General features: G+C 43.4%; 1 protein-coding gene across 3 annotated transcripts in view; it reads right to left on the bottom strand.

The window, feature by feature from the left end:
• Window positions 1-19,657, bottom strand: part of BCAS1 (brain enriched myelin associated protein 1) — a 115,469-nt gene that overhangs the window by 84,323 nt on the left and 11,489 nt on the right. The window lies entirely within an intron of this gene.

Genomic DNA, 19,657 nt, shown 5'->3' with positions numbered 1-19,657 from the left:
AGGGGAGATGAAAAGAAATCAAATGAGAGTGTAAGTGGCAACTCCCAAACATTTAGGGGAGAGAGTTGAAAATTTTGATCTCCTCGTTGCAGGAAAGATATTTTGCATTGTATGTGTATGTAAAAGGAAAACATTTTATCTAGATGAGTAATCAAGAACTTATTTCCAGTGGGAATTTAGCAGAATTCTTAAGAATTTAGACTGTAGGTCAGAAGGAGCTGGCTTTGAATTTTAAACCCTCATTTATTAAATATGTGACTTGGGATAAGATACTTCATATAGCTATGCCTCAATTTTCTTATAAAATGGGTACAAAAATAATGTACCTTACTTCAGAGCGCAACCGTGAGGATTAAAGTAAAATATTTCCCACAAGGTTTGTAACACAGGCTGTATATGGTGGGTGTTCAGTAAACATTAGTTATTTTGTTATATTTACAGTCATCCCTTGGTAGCCGAGGGAGATTTGTTCAGGACCCTCCACGAATCCCAAAATCCGTGGATGTTCAAGTCCCTTATATAAAACGGTGTACTGTTTGCATACAATCCATGCACATCCTCCTGTATACTTTAAATCGCCTCTAGATTACTCAGAATATCTGTTGTTGTTGTTGTTAGGTGCCGTCGAGTCAGTTCCGACTCATAGCGACCCTATCCACAACAGAGCGAAACAGTGCCTGGTCCTGCCCATCCTGCAATCGTTGTTATGCTTGAGCTCATTGTTGCAGCCACTGTGTCAATCCACATCGTTGAGGGTCTTCCTCTTTTCTGCTGACCCTGTACTTCGCCAAGCATGTTGTCCTTCTCCAGGGACCGATCCCTCCTGACAACATGTCCGAAGTATATATGACAGAGTCTCACCATCCTTGCTTCTAAGGAGCATTCTGGTCATACTTCTTCCAAGACAGATTTGTTCATTCTTTTGGCAGTCTGTGGTATATTCAATATTCTTCACCAAAATTACAATTCAAAGGCATCCATTCTTCTTCAGTCTTCCTTATTCATTGTCCAGCTTTCACATGCATATGATGCAATTGAAAATACCATGGCTTGGTTCAGGCACACCTTAGTCTTCAAGGTGACATCTTTGCTTTTTAACACTTTAAAGAGGTCCTTTGCAGCAGATTTGCCCAGTGCAGTGTGTCATTTGATTTCTTGACTGCTGATCTTCCATGGCTGTTGATTGTGGATCCAAGTAAAATGAAATCCTTGACAACTTCAATCTTTTCTCCGTTTGTCATGATGTTGCTCATTGGTCGACTTGTGAGGATTTTTGTTTTCTGAATGTTGAGGTGCAGTCCATTCTGAAGGCTGGTCTCTGATCTTCATTAGTAAGTGCTTCAAGTCCTCTTCACTTTCAGCAAGCAAGGTTGTGTCATCTGCATAACACAGGTTGTTAATGAATCTTCCTCCAATCCTGGTGCCCCGTTCTTCTTCATATAGGTGCATCTTCTTGGATTATTTGCTCATCATAGAGATTGAATAGGTATGGTGAAAGGATACAACTCTGACACACAATTTTCCTGACTTTAAACCAATCAGTAACCGCTTGTTCTGTCTGAACAACTGCCTCTTGATCTATGTAAAGGTTCCTCAAGAGCACAATTAAGTGTTCTGGAATTCCCATTCTTTGCAATGTTATCCATAATTTATTATGATCCACACAGTCGGATGCCTTTGCCTAGTCAGTAAAACACAGGTAAACATTCTTCTGGTATTCTCCGCTTTCAGCCAGGATCCATCTGACATCAGCAATGATATCCTGGTTCCACATCCTCTTCTGAAACCTGCCTGAATTTCTGACAGTTCCCTGTCGATATACTGCTGCAGCCGTTTTTGAGTGATCCTCAGCAGAATTTTGCTTGGGTGTGATATTAATGATATTGTTCTGTAATTTGACATTCGGTTGGATCACCTTTCTTGGGAATAGGCATAAATATGGATCTCTTCCAATCAGTTGGCCAGAAAGCTATCTTCCATATTTCTTGGCATAGATGAGTGAGCACCTCCAGCACTGCATTTGTTTGTTGAAACATCTCAATTGATATTCCGTCAATTCCTGGAGCTTTGTTTTTCACCAATGCCTTCAGAGCAGCTTGGACGTCTTCCTTTAGTACCATCCATTCCTGATCATATGCTGCCTCTTAAAGTGGTTGACCATTGACTAATTCTTTTTGGTACAATGACTGTGTATTCCTTCCATCTTCTTGTGATGCTTCCTGCATCTGTCAGTTTGTTGTACTGTTGGGGTTTGTGTGTTGCTGTGATGCTGGAAGCTATGCCACCAGTATTCAGATACCAGCAGGGTCACCCATGGAGGACAGATTTCAACTAAGCTTCCAGGCTAAGACAGACTAGGAAGAAGGATCCAGCAGTCTACTTTTGAAAAGCATTAGCCAGTGAAAACCTTATGAATAGCAGCGGAACATTGTCTGATATAGCGCTGGAAGATGGGCCCTCCAGGTTGGAAGGCACTCAAAAGATGACTGGGGAAGAGCTGCCTCCTCAAAGTGGAGTCGACCTTAATGACGTGGATGGAGTAAAGCTTTTGGGACCTTCATTTGCTGATGTGGCACGACTCAAAATGAGAAGAAACAGCTGCAAACATCCATTAATAATAGGAACCTGGAATGTACAATGTATGAATCTAGGAAAATTGGAAATCATCAAAAATGAAATGGAATGCATAAACATCAATATCCTAGGCATTAGTGAGCTAAAATGGACTGGTATTGGCTATCTTGAATTGAACAATCATACAGTCTACTATGCTGGGAATGACAACTCGAAGAGGAATGGTGTTGCATTCATTGTCAAAAAGAACATTTCAAGATCTATCCTGAAGTACAACGCTGTCAGTGATAGGATAACATCCATACGCCTACAGGGAAGACCAGTAAATATGACTATTATTCAAATTTACGCACCAACCACTAAGGCCAAATATGAAGAAATAGAAGATTTTTATCAGCTGCTGCAGTCTGAAATTGATCGAACACGCAATCAAGATGCATCGATAATTATTGGTGACTGGAATGCAAAAGTTGGAAACAAAGAAGGATTGGTAGTTGGAAAATATGGCCTTGGTGATGGAAACAATGCTGGAGATCAAATGATAGTATTTTGCAAGACCAACGACTTCATTGTGAATACCTTTTCACCAGCATAAATGGCAACTATACACATGGACCTCGCCAGATGGAATGCACAGGAATCAAATTGACTACATCTGTGGAAAGGGATGATGGAAAAGCTCAATATCATCAGTCAGAACAAGGCCAGGGGCCGACTCTGGAGCTGACCAGCAATTGATGCAAGTTCAAGCTGAAACTGAAGAAAATCAGAGCAAGTCCACGAGAGCCAAAATATGACCTTGAGTATATCCCACCTGAATTTAGAGAACATCTCAAGAATAGATTTGACACATTGAACACTAGTGACTGAAGACCGGGCAAGTTGTGGAATGACAACAAGGACATCATACATGAAGAAAGCAAGAGGTCATTGAAAAGACAGGAAAGAAAGAAAAGACAAAAGGGATGTCAGAGGAGACTCTGAAACTTGCTCATGAATGTCAAGCAGCGAAGGCAAAAGGAAGAAATGATGAAGTAAAAGAACTGAAAAGAAGATTTCAAAGGGCGGCTCAAGAAGACAAAGTATTATAATGACATGTGCAAAGCGCTGGTGATAGAAAACCAAAAGAGAAGAAAACGCTTGGCGTTTCGCAAGCTGAAAGAACTGAGGAAAAAATGCAAGCCTCGAGTTGCGATAGTGAAGGATTCTATGGGGAAAATATTAGACGACGCAGGAAGCATCAAAAGAAGATGGAAGGAATACACGGAATATCTAATACAATGTAAATGCTATGTAAATCGTTGTTACACTGTATTATCTTGGGAATAATGACAAGAGGAGAGGTGAGCAATCTCAAACTACGAGTGCTGGAGAGAGACTAAGGATCTGTTAGATGGCGGAGGCTACAGCAGGGGACGCCGCACATCAGTTCATTCTCGTGGATTCAGCTCAGCACTCAGCACGTGGTAAATTCAAGTCTTGCTTCTGAGAACTTTTTTTTTTTTTTAAATATTTTTGATCCAAGGTTGGTTGAATCCATGGATGCAAGACCTGTGGATACACGAACACAGAGGGCCAACTGTATATATTATTACTATTTACAGTCCTAAATATCAGCCCTAAGGAAAGAAATGATTCCAATGGTTTAGCCTACACACTTGAGTCCTGTGGAAAGATTTTTAAAAATAGCAATACAAATCAATTTATCCTCAGAAACCCAAGAATCTGGGCCAGAGATTAAGCACTAAATATATATTGTTTTTATTTAAAACAAGCTGTTTCATCAGAATTCTTATTATATGTTAAATTTAAAATAAAGTTTGTATTACGATTCTCAGAGCTCCTGAGGAAGGGCCATTTTTTGTTTTATTCTGACCTTGTGCCAAAGCTAAAAATTTTCACTTGGTAAAACTGCAGGAATAATAGTTAACATTCATTGAGTGCTTCCCCTGTGCCAGCCATAGTGATAAATTCTGTAACAGGAGATTTCATTTAAGTGTTACAGCAATCATACAATTTAGGTACTATCAGCATTCCCATTTTGTAGGCTGGGAAACTGAGGCTCTGAGAAGTAAAGTCACTTTTCCAATGTCCAGCTCATAAGTGGTATAGTCTGGACTTGAAGCCGTGTTTGCCTGATTCCAAAGCTCAAACTCCTAGCAATAGTGCTGGAACAGAAGAAAAAACAGAAGAGAGGGAGGGAGGAAGAGAAGAGAGGAAGGGAAGATAAATGAAGCAGATAATAGAATTAGTGGGTTTTCAAGAAAAAGCCATGCACAAGAAATAAACTAGGTTTTCTCACATATGGGAACCATTGACAAGACTTCTTTTGGTTTGTTTTAAACAAAACTTAGATCATATTGTTCATCTGCATAAAATTATCTAATGAGGGCCCCACCATAATTAAAATCAAATCCAAACTCCTTACCAGGGACCAAAACCACTGTAGCCTTAGCTCTTACTGAGATCTTCTTCGCCATCTCTCAACACGCCAACCTTGTTCCCACCGTACAGCCTCAGTACTAATTGTTCTTTCCACATGGGAATGCTCTCCCTCCTGATCTTCCCATGGCTCCCTCCTTACCATGCGGGTCTCAAGTCAGGCCTTCCCTGACCACCCTATCTGAAGTGACCCCACCTCCAATCCTCAGAGCATTCATCACTCTTGGAAATGGTCTCACTGATTCATCGCTTACTTGCTCCTCATTTGTTTTCCACTAGAATGTAAGCCCCAACTGGCCAGGGACTTTGTGTGTTTTGAGGACAGCTGCATCCCCTGTGGCTCCCGTAGTGCTTGACATATAAGAGAATTAAGTCAGGGAACATGGGTAAGGCAGGGAGCACAAACCCTGGGGCATAGCACAGCACTCAGAAAACAGCCACAATTATAACAGGGGCAGGAGAAGAATCCCTGACATAATGCTAGTCATGGTGGTGGTGGCGGCGGCGGTGATGTTTTTTCCTGACAATTCATTATCCAGACCCCTGGGTGACTCAGACTGTTAAGGACTCGACTACTAGCCAAAAGGTTGGTGGTTCCAACCCACCCAAACGTGCCTCCGAAGAAAGCCCTAGTGATCTGCTTCCAAAAGGTCTCAGCCTTGAAAACCTTACAGAGCCCAGTTCTACTCTGACACACATGGGTCACAATGAGTCGAAATCGAATCGACCATGACTAATGACAACCACCTAGTTAAGAGGTTGAACAGCAAGGGAAGCTGCATCATGATTAATTAATTACTTTTGTGTGTGGCCTTTCTAGCCATGGTCTTACAACTTTCACCCAGGTGACTGAGCAGGACTGTGTGAGAGGGTAACTGTGCCCCACCGACGGGACTGGTCAGTTTTGCTTTAAAAGAGAGCCTATTCCAGAACAGAGAGGAGGGTCCTACCACCACCAAGGAAGAACATCCAGGAGCAGAGAGTCTGTCCTTTGGACCCAGGATCTCTGTGCTGAGAAGCTCCTGGAAGCAGGAGACCGAGAGAGAAGAAGCTGTAATCCTGAAGAAAGCGGTGGCAGGAGAGACCTCGGAGCAGGAGACAGCCCAGTGGGCTTCCTGGCCCACAGAGAGAGAAAGCTGAGTGCCTTTGGGCAGAGGCCTAGGGCCAAGGAGAGGCCTGCCTGCGAGCATAGTGGGCAAGAGGCTGTCCTGATGGAAGAACTGTACCCTGAGTGTTCCTGAACCTGAATTGCAACCTGTTACTTCCCTGATAAACCTCGTAATCGTGAGTGTTGCTGTGAGTTCTGTGTGGCCATTGCAAGGAATTACTGAGCCCAGTGGAGAAGTAGAGAGCTATGGGAGGGACGGTTGGTGCCAGAGTTGGTAAAGATGGCCAAGATAGAAGGCATGTCTGACCTCCACCTCATAGGGTTCAGCCTTGGGCTGTTGATCATGGTTTTCCTTCCACCTTGAAGGGTTGGAGGACGTCAGACACTGCCCCCAAGCTGCTTTTATAGGAGCAGACACTGTCGTAATAATTTCATTCATAAATGAAGTGACCACTTGTGAAAATCATTCCCCGTTCAACCATCCTTTCCTACGTGACACTGTCCTATGTGTCAATATCCTCGTCTATCAAAGATAAAAGGTAAATGAAGTGAAAATATAATGCAGGCCAATTGCAAAGGGAAACTGCAAGTCTTGCAAAAGATGTAGGATTCTGTAGAGTCCTGGAAGGAATGTCTGGGGGTTGCTGGGATCACACATACAACCATCGCTGGACGAGGACATGGTATAGTTAAAACAGTCACCAAAGAAGAAGGCAAATGAGACCAGGATGACAACACAGTGTGCTCTTCAAAAGAGAACGGTATTTGCATATCAAAGGCTTACAAAAGGCCCTTGGGAACACTGAGGAAGACCTCAGAAACTTTTGCAGAAATGACCCCTTTAGGAGCATGCTTGCAGGAGTCAGATGACACTTCAAACAACTGTGGCTTCCTGTGTTGTGGAAATGCATGTGTTGGTTTAAAGGCCTCAGAGTAAGGATTCATGAGGCAGATACTTATGGCTTAGAAGAAGTGCTAGATTTGAAAATTTCACTGGGTGATTAGATTTCATGCTTTTCATCTTAATATTAAAAAGCCAGGATGTCCTCTCCAAGGAATTATCGCATCAATCAAGGAATGGGTTTTTGGGTCGTGAGGGGTTGGGGGATTCTCAACCATCGGCTTGATGTGTGTTGGAACAATTAGTGATGAAAATGTTGAGTTCAAGTGGCATGTGGGGAAAACATAAAGCGTCCTCTAAAGTCAGCATCTCTTTGCACATGTCAAAAGACACATTGCATTGGGTGAATCTGCTGCAAAGGACCTCTTTAAAGTGTTTAAGAGCAAAGATGTGACCTTGAAGACTAAGGTGCGCCTGACCCAAGCCATGGTATTTTCAATCCCATCATATGCATGTGAAAGCTGGACAATGAATAAGGAAGACCAAAGAAGAATTGACGCCTTTGAATTGTGGTGTTGGCAAAGAATATTGACTATACCATGGACTGCCAAAAGAATGAACAAATCTGTCTTGGAAGAAGTACAACCAGGATGCTCCTTAGAAGCAAGGATGGCGAGACTGAGTCTTACGTACTTTGGACATGTTGTCAGGAGGGATCAGTCCCTGGAGAAGGACATCATGCTTGCCAAAGTACAGGGTCAGCGGAGAAGAGGAAGACCCTCAACGAGGTGGATTGACACAGTGGCTGCAACAATGAGCTCAAGCATAACAACGATTGTAAGGGTGGCTCAGGACCGGGCAGTGTTTCATTCTGTTGTGCATAGGGTCGCTATGAGTCGGAACTGACTCGATGGCACCTAACAACAACAAGAACATTCCACTGTGTGAATATATCATAATCTGTTTATCCATTCATCCGTTGATGGGCACCTTGGTTGCTTCCATCTTTTTGCTATTGTAAACAGCGCTGCAGTAAACATGGGTGTGCATATATCTATTCATGTGAGGGTTCTTATTCCTCTAGGATACATTCCAAGGAGTGGGATTGCTGGATCGTATGGTAGTTCTATTTCTAGTTTTTTAAGGAAGCACCAAATTGATTTCCAAAGTGGTTATACCATTTTACATTTCTACCAGCAGCACCTAAAACAACAACACCAAAGTCAGCAGAAGGAGCTCTGGTGGTGCAGTGGGTAAGCGCTGGGCTGCTAACTGAAAGGCCAGTGGTTCGAACCCACCAGCCATTCCTCAGGAGAAAGATGTGGCAGTCTGCTTCCATAAAGATTACAGCCTTGGAAACCCTATGGAGCAGTTCTACTCTGCCCTGTGGGGTTGTTATGAGTCGGAATCCACTCTACGGCAATGGGTAAAGTAAGCAGTGATTATCAGTCACTGTGGGGTTACTTGTCATGATGTCCATCCTCCCCTTTCTCACGTATATTCTATCATGTATAAGGCTACAAAAGGCTGGGGCAGACAAGTTAAATTCAGATGTGCAACCAGTCTTTGGTCCAACACGAGCAAATGTTGTCACTCGAAGACACATTAGATATTCGATTTGTTCTTTCATGTTTTAATAAATTTGAAAATAATACACATCTAACATGTGTTTGGAAACCCTGGTGGCATAGTGGTTAAGAGCTATGGCTGCTATTCAAAAGGTCAGTAGTTCAAATCTACCAGGCACTCCTTGGAAGCCCTGTGGGGCACTTCTGCTTTGTCCTTTAGGGTCGCTATGAGTTGGAATCAACTCAACAGGAACAGGTTTGAGGTATTTTTTTTTAAACACGTGTTTCAGAAGCCCTGATGGCACAGTGGTTAAGTACTCCTCTGCTAACCAAAAGTCGGCAGTTCAAACCCGCCAGCCACTCGGCGGAAGAAAGGTGTGGCACTCTGCTTCCCTAAAGACTACAGCCTTGGAAGCCCTGTGAGGCAGCTCCCCTCTCTCCTATAGGGTCGCTATGAGTCAACGTGGGAGGGAAATTTGAAGTTTAATGGTGGTGTCAGAGTTAGGGTAGAGATTTTTCTCGATTCTACCTTATGATATACGTATACTGTTTACTATGCTTGTGGTGTTATATGCAAAGCCCCACCCAATCCTATGACATTAAAAAAAAAAAAAACTACAAATAATGAAAAGGAAAAAAAAAAAAAAAGGGTTGGGGGAATGAAGGGGCCTAGAAACCAAAGGTAGGATTACGCTGACTGAAGAAACATTTGACCTAGCTCCCGTTTTGCCTGGGGCTGGCCCAGCAGTGGAGCCAGGCTTAGTCCAAGAAATTCTGGTTAAAATGGGCCCAGGAAAAAGAAGTGAGTTGGCATGCAATTGTCTTGTGACGTGGTTTCTCTTTTCACTGTTTTTCATGTTTTCTCTTGGTCTCTCCCTGGCTGTCTTACTCTACCCTCCACGTGAGGGGCAATTTCACATCACTCATGATCCTGAAACCATGTGGACATTTCTATCTTTAGAGCCAAACTGTGCTATCTGGTTTTCTTCTCAGTTCAAAGACAGAAGGAGCAGGTTGTGTATTATTTAGCAGCAGCTGTGTGCAAGCTAATCACATCAGATGGCATGAACCGTGGAACTACAAGTTGTGCCCAGAGTGTCACCCATAGCAGGCACCAAAACATTACACTGTTTAAGTGTGCCTACTGCAAAAAGTTCAAAAAATATACTTTTTTTTTTTTAAGCATTTTTGAATAGGTAATAGACACCCTTGGTATAAAATTTAAAATGTACAAATATCTGGTGAAAGAGAAGTCTCCTTTCCTCTCCCACCCTCTGGCCATTCATTTTCCCTCCAGAGAAGCAACCTCAGCTATGAGTCTGTGTGTGTGTTTAATTAAATGCGTGTGTATCTTTCCAGATGCACTTTATACATTTACAAACATATACATATTTGTTCTTTTTCTTTCACATACATGGTAGAATACTAGATATATTGTTCTGTACCTTCCTTTTCTTATGCCACTTAATAACAATGTCTAGCACTTATACAGTACTAACTATACAGCAGGTACTGGTCTAAGCCCTTTACATTTGGTAACTCATTTAATCCTCACCATAACCCTTTGAGGCAGATTACCCACATTTTACATTTGAGGAAACTGAGACTAGGAGTTGAGTCTAGCCACCCTGGATCTACATGTTACTCTTAATCACTGCCCTGTGCTTGTATAATATTAGCAGTACCCATAAAAACCAAACCAAACCCATTGCTGTTGAGTCAATTCTGACTCATAGTGACCCTATAGGACAGAGTAGAACTGGCCCACTGAGTTTCCAAGGAGTGCCTGGTGGATTCGAACTGCCGACCTTTTGGTTAGCAGCCATAGCACTTAACCACTACACCACCAAGGTTTCCATTAGCAGTACAGCGCTTCCTTATTTTTTATACCAGCTGCATAGAATTCCTTTGTTTGGAGGCACCATAATTTATTTAAAAAATATATTTTTCAATACTGCTCTGAGACCATGTCACATGTGGGTGCTGCTTTGCCTTTTTTCTTATCCCCCAACTCCATATATTTACATATATGAATAAAAGAATAGCCTTCAGATCTAATTCTATGTACACCATTAAGTAAGCCTCTCACAGAAGACAGCATTTTATTCAATGGAAAGTTAATGTAAACTGAACTTTGACTAATAGGATAACGGCGGAAGAAAGGCTCGGAGCTAGAGGTGGGGGTTTTGAGAAGGCCCCTTGAAGTGAAGGCTGTGGAGAGCTCACCAGGAGAGGGCTGTAGCCAGTTGAGGGCAGAAAATGGGTAAGAGCTCTGGGACCAGGAACTTTGTTTTGACAAGAGGTTTAATGCTTAGGACCTAGGAAGCACAGAACAGTCCAGTCAAGTTTTAAAGGAGATTTTGGAAGAAAAGCTTAGATTGAACCAAAAGCTGAAAAGTTGGAATGTGAAGGAGGGTGAATTTAAGCTGGCAAAATAGACATAGGCGTAGCTGAATTCCGTCGCCACGTTGTATACCAGGAATTTGCTGGCATGAAAGTCTCTGCACTATAACCACTATAATCTCACACTTTATAATCTACCTTCAATTGTCTATAGTTGACACCCTCTACAATCTATAAGGAGCCTTGATAGCACAGCAATTAAGCACTTGCCTGCTAACCAAAAGGTTGGCAGTTTGAACCAACCAGTTGCTTCCTGGGAGAAAGATGCAGCAGTCCGCTTCCATAAAGGTTTACAGCTTTGGAAACTCTATGGGGCAGTTCTACTCTGTCCTGTAGGGTCACTATGATTTGTAATTTGACTCAATGGCACCATGCACTATAAACTGTAACCTCAAATGCTGGAGTTTGTGATAACTGATGCACTTGAATTACAGTGTCCTGAATATACCATGGACTGCCAGAAGAACAAACAAATCTGTCTTGGAAGTACAGCCAGAATGCTCCTTAGAAGCAAGGATGGCGAGGCTGCGTCTCGCATACTTCGGACATGTTATCAGGGGGACTAGTTCCTGGAGAAGGACATCATGTTTGGTAAAGTAGAGCGTCAGCAAAAAAGAGGAAGACCCTTAATGAGGAAACATAGTAGCTGCAACAATGGACTCGGACATAGCAATGGGTGTGAAGACGGCGCAGGGCCAAGCAGCATTTCGATTTGTTGTGCATGGGGTCACTATGAGTCAGAACTGACTCAACTACACCTAACAACAGCAACAACCTAACTTTTCAGTGCTTGCTATATGGCAGGTAATTTCATTATTTCAGACAGTGTCCATAACAAACCTATTACATAAGGTAGGTGCTGCTCTTATTGTCATTTAATAGCAGACTTTAGGCACAGAAAGGAGAAATCCTGGACAGCTAGTGTGTGAATGAGTCCTTGTCGCTGCTGCTGCTGTTTCTGTTGCAAGTTTTCCCTTCTTTCCATCACACCCCTGTGCAAAGGATCAATCGGTTCAAAATAACAACTTTTATTGAGAACCGACACCAACATCACCCTAGTGCAAGCCACCATTTTCTTCTTGTTTTCACACGTAGATTATCCCAAGGGCTAACTCAACATGCTGAGGTGGATGAAGCAAAAAGACAAAACGAGCCTGGTGCCTTGATGACCTTGTTGAGCGGCTACGCCAAACCTGGAACCATCTACTTCCAGACTTCTCATAACTAAGAGCGATTTTTCTGAGTCAGGTTCTGTTATTGCAGCTGAGTCCATGAAGAGAGAGAGTGCTTCCCCTCAGCCTCTGCTGCCATCAGGGGTGGATTACCCAATGAGCAAGGTAAGCATGGCCTTACTTGTGCTTACTTACTAATCTGCAGTGAACAATTTCACGCTTTTTAACCTCACCAAGGATTTAGCTCCTAGGTATGGCTGACATCTGTTTCTTTCCCAACCCCACAGCCCCTTCCTACAGTTTCAAAGCCTCTTTTCAAATTTATGGTCCTGACAGGGCCAGATGACCCAGTAAGCAAGGTAAGCACAGCCTGACTTGTGTGTACTTACTAATCTGTGTGAACAATTTCACATCTTTGATGTGGTGAAAACCAAGTGGAATTGTTCACACAGATAAGTAAGTACTCACAAATAAGGCTGTGCTTACCTTGTTTATTGGGTAACCTGCCCCTGGCTGCCACTGACCTGAAATGCCACTGTCCATATGTTCATCATGCATTTCCAAGCCCTTGGTGTATCTCCGGTGCCCTGGTGGCACAGTGGTTAAGAGCTTGGCTGCTAACCAAAAGTCGGCAGTTTGAATCCACCAGCTACTCCTTGGAAACCCTATGGGACAGTCCTATAGGGTCACTAGGAGTCAGAATCAAGTTGACGGCAACGGGTTTGGTGTATCTCAAAGGTTCCTGGGGGGCACGAACGGTCTGTGCTTATCTACTAACGGAAAGGTTGGCAGTTCAAACCCACCCAGTGGTACTGCTGAAGAAGGCCTGATGCTCTGCTTCCATAAAATTTATCCTCCGCTGCCGTCGAGTCGATTCCAACTCATAGCGACCCTATAGGGCAGAGTAGAACTGCCCCATAGAGTTTCCAAGGAACGCCTGGTGGATTCAAACTGCTGAACTTTTAGCAGCCATAGCATTTAACCACTACGCCACCCCCCAAAAAACAAAAACCCTATGGAGTAGTTCCACTTTTAAAAACACATGAGGTCTCCGTGAGTTGGAATCAACTTGATGGCAATAGATTTGATTTTTTTTTTTTTCCACTGGTGTATCTCAGACCTTATACTAAGCTCTGGGACTTCTGCAGTGATGACCAAAAAAAAAAAAAAAAAAAAAGGCAAGCATTCAGCTCTCAGGAACTTTTATTCAAGTGGGGGAAATTTTATCCAAAAATTGAAGTCAATCAGGGGGAGCCACCAACTCCATTGCCGTAGAGTTGATTCTGAGTCGCAGCGACCCTACAGGGTTTCCAAGGAGCAGCTGGTGGATTCAAACTGCTGACCTTTTGGTTAGCACCTAGCCCCTTAACCACTGCGCCACCAGGTCTCCTGGGGGCGGGCAGTGGCTGCTAAGAGCCCACATACATCTACTCTCTTCCAGCCCAGGACTGTTAGGTGCAGATTTTTCATTGTATCAGATGAAACCATCCAGGACTGTTGGCACTGGGCCCCACACCAGGCCCAAGCAGCAACATTTTCAAATGCTTCTATCCTCACTCCTTATGTTACAACAGTTCTTTGCTGAAGAAAGAGATTTCAATCCAATCATATGATGCCACTGATTTTTTTTTTTAAAGGGGCCAAATCAGGCAATTCCTCTTTTTATGAAAAATTGACTACAAACCCACAAGGAAGCTATTAATTTTAGAAGCTTCTTATCCAGGTGAAACAGAGACATTCTTCTGCTCCTGAAAAATGATGTTCCCTGGCAGAGAAATCATGCCTTACGCTCAGCCGCCATCAGCAGGGTGGGCTGAGCCATTTTTTTAAAAGAGAGGATTAATGTGATAAATTCGGTAGAAAGAAATCAAAGGAGGAGAAAAATGTGGATTCTCATTCCCCCAAAGATCTGTGACACTTTAGGCATCAATATATGAACAGGGAAAATCTGGTAGGTGACACCAGGAAGGCCAGTGACAGGCAGCCAATGAGATAGTAGTCCGCCCTTTAGTGTTGCCCTGTCTCCTTGATTTCATTGAGGAGTTCACTCTGAGCCACCCTGCTCTTAGAGCTCCTCTAGGCAGTCAATGTTATTATTCCCATTTTATAGATGAGGAAACTGAGTCTCTGAGGGTACAAATAGCTTACACAGATAGTGAGCGGCAGACCAGAATCTAAGCTCAGGTCTCTGTTAGACTCCAGAGCTTGGCTATACTCTGTGGCCCAATAAATAAATAAAGTTGTATTCCCTAATGCTCGCATTCTAGGTGGGGGAAATATTTCCAAGCCTAGTGCCTTGATGACCTTGACTTTGATGACCTTGTTGAGCTGCTGCCCAAAGGGGCAAAAATTGGTACTGGGAGGATTGAAAAAAAAACTTATACTTTTTATATATAAAGTCCAGATATACATATAGTACATAAACAGACATATCTGTGGTGTTAACATTTCATGGGGGCAATTAGGAAAAACATTTCTAAAAAAGCTCTTTGGGGTAAGTGCGATAATGACAATAATAATAATCACCCCATTGCCGTCTAGTCAATTCCAACTCATAGCGACCCAGCAGACCTGCCCCATAGGGTTTCTAAGGAGCAGCTGGTGAATTCGAACCACCAACCTTTTGGTTCGCAGCTGAGTTCGTAACCATAGAGTTGACTCTGACTCATAGCAACCCTATAGGACAGAGTGGAATTGCCCCATAGGGTCCCCTAGGCTGTAATCCAGGAAATCTAGGGTCTTTTCACCAGGTCCTTTCTCCCATGGAGCTGCTAGAGGGTTCGAACAACTGGCCTCTTGGTTAGCGCTGAGCACTTAGCCACTGTGTCACCAGGGCTCCCTTCAATAATAATAATTTTTTTAAAGGTTGAGAAACACTACCCTGAAGCATTTAAAAGACTTTTTAGATATTTCCTTTCCCAAATCTATAGGATCAACTTCTACCCTCACTTTTAACTCTTAATTAAATATGCAAGCAACAGTTATCATCACCTCCACCTTATAGACGGAAATATCGAGAATTAGGAAGCATTTGAAAAAAACAAAAGAACCAAACCCTTTGCTGCCAAGTTGATTCCAACTTACAGTGACCCCCTAGGACAGAGTAGAACTGCCCCCATAAGGTTTCCAAGAAGCAGGTGGTGGACTTGAACTGCCTACCTTTTGGTTAGCAGCCAAGCTCTTAACCACGAAGAGAGAAAACTAAGCGGGCTGGCGAACTTTCCAGCACCTTGAGATGGTGAATTCTTCCAATGATGGGTTGTGGCTCCTCCCCTTTATTTAATTACTTATTTAAAGATCCTTCCACACCAGCTTGCACACAGCTGGGCACAGAATAATCCCTTGGGAAATATACTCCCCCTTTGAGTAACTTAAGGGCCCCTGGTGGTACAAGGAATTTGCAATTGGCTGCTAACTGAAGGGTTGGTGGTTCGAATTCACCCAGCAGCTCCATTGAAAAAAGGCCTGGCAATCTGCTTCCATAAAGATCACAGCTAAGAAAACATTATGGGGCAGTTCTACTCTGTAAAACATGGGGTTGCCATGATTCAGAATCGACACAGTGGCAACGGGTTTGGGTTGTTGTTGGTTCTAGTAACTTAGAAGATATATTTCCTGAGTGCTTCCAATGTACTTCGAATGGATTTAGCTCTTAATATATTATCTCAATTAGGCTCACAGCCATCTTGTGAGGCCACCTGTCACCCCTATTTGCTGACCTCCCCCCGTCGTCCCAGCTATCTGTGCCGTGGGTACCCCCCAGACGTTCCCCAGTGCTTCAGCCCTTCTTTAGTGAAAGGTGAGTGACTCGGGGTCCTCCCCAACAGCAGCTGTGGCTTTTTAAACCATGTTTTTGTTACTGAAGAACAAAATGTTAATTAAACCATCACAGCATTATCTCAGCTCTCACAGAGCTTGGTTTTATGCTAATAATTGCCATGTCCCTCCTTAGGGGGGCTGTGCAGAAGTCTTCTGTGAAAAATGAACTAGAAAACAATTACATTCCCAAGGCCGTTAATAGCCTTTTCAGGTATTTCCTTCCCAGAATCTACAGGCTTAGCTTTTTCCTTCTCCTGGCAGCTTCTGGATGAAAAAAGTAAGCGGCAGCTATCATTCTCCTACTTTACTGGTTGGAAAAGCAGTTCGTGCGTATTAATAAGGTTGGCATTTCTGTCAGGTGTGCCCTACTAAATGGAATGGCACCTTCTCTTTCTGAGACAATGAGTTTGATCTGGCCCAGAGGTGGCCGTAAGGGACTCAATATTCAGTCTCTTCTAAGTGCCTGGCCTCTTAGCCTTCCTGAAATTTAGTTTCTCCTTTACAATTAGTGTAAACCCTGATGGCACAGTGGTTAGCACTCGGCTGCTAACCAAAAGTTGGGCAGTTCAAACTCACCAGTTGTTCTGCGGGAGAAAGATGCAGCAATCTGCTTCCATAAAGATGACAGCCTTGGAAACCCTGTGGGGGCAGTTCTGCTCTGCACTATAGGGTTACTATGAGTTAGAATTGACTTGATGGCAATGGGTTCGGTTTGGTTTTACAATGAGCCCAAGTCTGTGTGTGAGCAAAACACACACAGGGATCCCTGCATTTGATAGGAGGGGGGATGTGAGCAACCGTGAGGTATCATCCACCTCTAAGATTGTCCCCTTCAATGAGACGCAGTAAATTCTCACATCACACATTGGTGGAAGGTCTGCAGTGTCTCCTGGGGTCTCCCTCTCCCGGGCTGTGTACAGGAGCCACGGAAGAGTCTCACGAAGTAGCTGAGTGATGTCTTCTCTTCACAAAATACCTTCCCCATCACCTCACTTTCCTCCATGAAGGTCCCCTCTGCCCCTGGAATTCAGACGAAACAACAGAACCAGGAAGCAGAATAACTGTTGCCGTCCATAGCAACCCTGTAGGATAGACTAGAACTGCCCCATAGGGTTTCCTAGGCTGTAATCTTTACAGAAGCAGGCTGCCACATCTTTCTCCCAGGGAGAGTTCGAACTGCTGACCTTTTGGTTAGCAGCCAAGCACTTTAACCACTGCACCAACAGGGCTCTTGGTGAGCAGAATACATCCCTCTAAAACAGCAAATGACCTTTTTTTTATTTCATAGAAAAGATTCTTTCTTGAGTTTGATTTTTTTCTGTCTTTAGTTGATGTGAGTTGCTTTGGACAATGCTAGTTTTTTAAAAGTTCATCCTATTCCCAATAGCGTTTTTAAATCAGATATACTGAGGTGTAATTTACATATAATAGCATTTACCATATTTACTAGCACAATTCAATGAGTTCTGACAAATGTATACAGTCATGTGAATCCCTGGGTGGTACAAATGGTTAGCGTGCTCAGATGCCAACTGAAAGGTTGAAGGTTTTGATCTACCCAGAGGCTCCTTGGAAGAAAGTCCGGGCAATCTACTTTCGAAAAACCAGCCGTTGAAAACTCTCGGGCACATGTGCTACTCTGATACACACGGGGTCACTGTGAGTCGGAATCGACTCCATGGCAACTAGTATGTGGGTGTATGTGAAGTTAGGCTATCCTGGAAGGTGACTGTGGGATGGCTTCTGGACATTCAAGTTTTTACTAAGCTCCCTGGGAAATTCTAGAACCTCCGTGAACCAATGAGATGATTCATCTCCTCGTTGTTCAGGATTGGGAACTGAAGCCCAGAAAATTACACGTAAGTGATCATCACGATAACCGTAAGATTATAATAATCACTAGTACATACAGCTGGACCATATGAAGAAGAATGGGATATCAGCATTGGAGGGAGACTCATTAACAACCTGCGATATGCTGATGACACAGCCTTGCTTGCTGAAAGCGAAGAGGACTCGGAGCACTTACTGATGAAGTTCAACGACCACAGCTTTCAGTATGGGTTACACCTCGACATAAAGAAAAGAAAGATCCTCACAATTGGACCAATAGGCAAGGTCATGATAAATGGCGAAAAGACTGAAGCTGACAAGGATTTCATTTTACTTAGATCCACAATCAACACCCATGGAAGCAGCAGTCAAGAAATCAAAAGACGCATTGCATGGGGCAAATCTGCCCAATTTGAAGTGTTGAAAAGCAAAGATGTCACCTTGAGGACTAAGGTGCTCCTGACCCAAGCCAAGGTGTTTTCAATAACCTTATATGCATGTGAAAGCTGGACAATGAATAAGGAAAACCGAAGAAGAATTGATGCCTTTGAATTTTGCTGGCAAAGAATATTGAATATACCATGGACTGCCAAAAGAAGGAACAAATCTGTCTCCCAGAATGCTCCTTAGGAGCGAGGATGGCAAGACTACATCTCACATACTTTGGACATGTTATCAGGAGGGACTAGTCCCTGGAGAATGACATAATGCTTGGTAAAGTAAAGGGCCAATGAAAAAGAGGAAGAGTTCCAACAAGATGGACTGACACAGTGGCTGCAATAATGGTCTCAAGCATAACAACGGTTGTGAGGATGGCGCAGGGCCGGGCAGTGTTTCATCCTGTCGTACATAGGGTCGCTATGAGTCAGGACTGATTCTACTGTGCCTAACCCCACCACCTAATACCAATACTTACAGAACATTTACTATGTACCAAAAACAAACAAAAAAACCAAAACCTGTGGCCACCAAGTCAGTTCCGATTCATAGTGACCCTATAGGACAGAGCAGAACTGCCCCACAGGGTTTCCAAGGAGCAGCTGGTGGACTTGAACTACCGACCTTTTGGTTTCACTGTGTCTTCCTTCACCACAGCTCTTAACCACTGTGCCCCCAGGGCTCATTACTACGTACCAGGCACTGTTACCTGTGCTCTCATTATAGCTCATATCTACACTGTAATTATCCCCACTTTACAGACAGGTTCAGGGAGGTTAAGTAACTTGCTCAAGGTCACACAACTAGTAGGTAGCGAAGCCAGCAGTCTGCTCCTGGAGTTCTTACCCTTAATCCCTGCTTTGATTTGTATAATTTATATGTTTTCTTCATATCGTAGAGCCTGGTCACTTTTGACACACTGAATTTATAGCTTTATAAAAAATATTTTAAAAAGTGAGTCTGTTGCCGTCCAGTTGATTCCAACTCATACCGACCCTGCAGCCTTATACTCCAGGATAAAGTGAAACTCCCCTCATGGAGGACAATGTCTGTTGTCTTGTGCTTTTTACCAGATTCTGCGGAATTCCTAAGTGCTGGGTACTAGGCAAAATACTCTAGGCATGATCTCTCCTAATCCTCTCAAGGAGCCTGGTGGCGCAGTGGTTAACTGCTCTGCTGCTAACAGGAAGAGCAGCAGTTCAAACACACCCAGTGGCTTCTCAGGAGAAAAGACCTAGTGATCTGCTCCCATGAAGATGAACCAAACCAAGCCAAACCCATTGCTGTCAAGTGGATTCCAACTCATAGCAACCCTATAGGACAGAGTAGAGCTCCCCCACAGGGTCTCCAAGGAGTGGTGGTGGATCTGAAATACCAACGTTTTGATTAGCAGCCAAGCTCTCAACCACTGCGCCATCAGAGCTCCATCCTGTATTACAGCCTAGGAAACCCTAGGGGG

This window comes from Elephas maximus, chromosome 25 (genome assembly GCF_024166365.1).
Source record: "Elephas maximus indicus isolate mEleMax1 chromosome 25, mEleMax1 primary haplotype, whole genome shotgun sequence".
Taxonomy (NCBI): Eukaryota; Metazoa; Chordata; class Mammalia; order Proboscidea; family Elephantidae; genus Elephas; species Elephas maximus.
The sequence above is the reverse complement of the archived record's forward strand: the minus strand, read 5'-3'. Positions and strand labels throughout refer to the sequence as shown.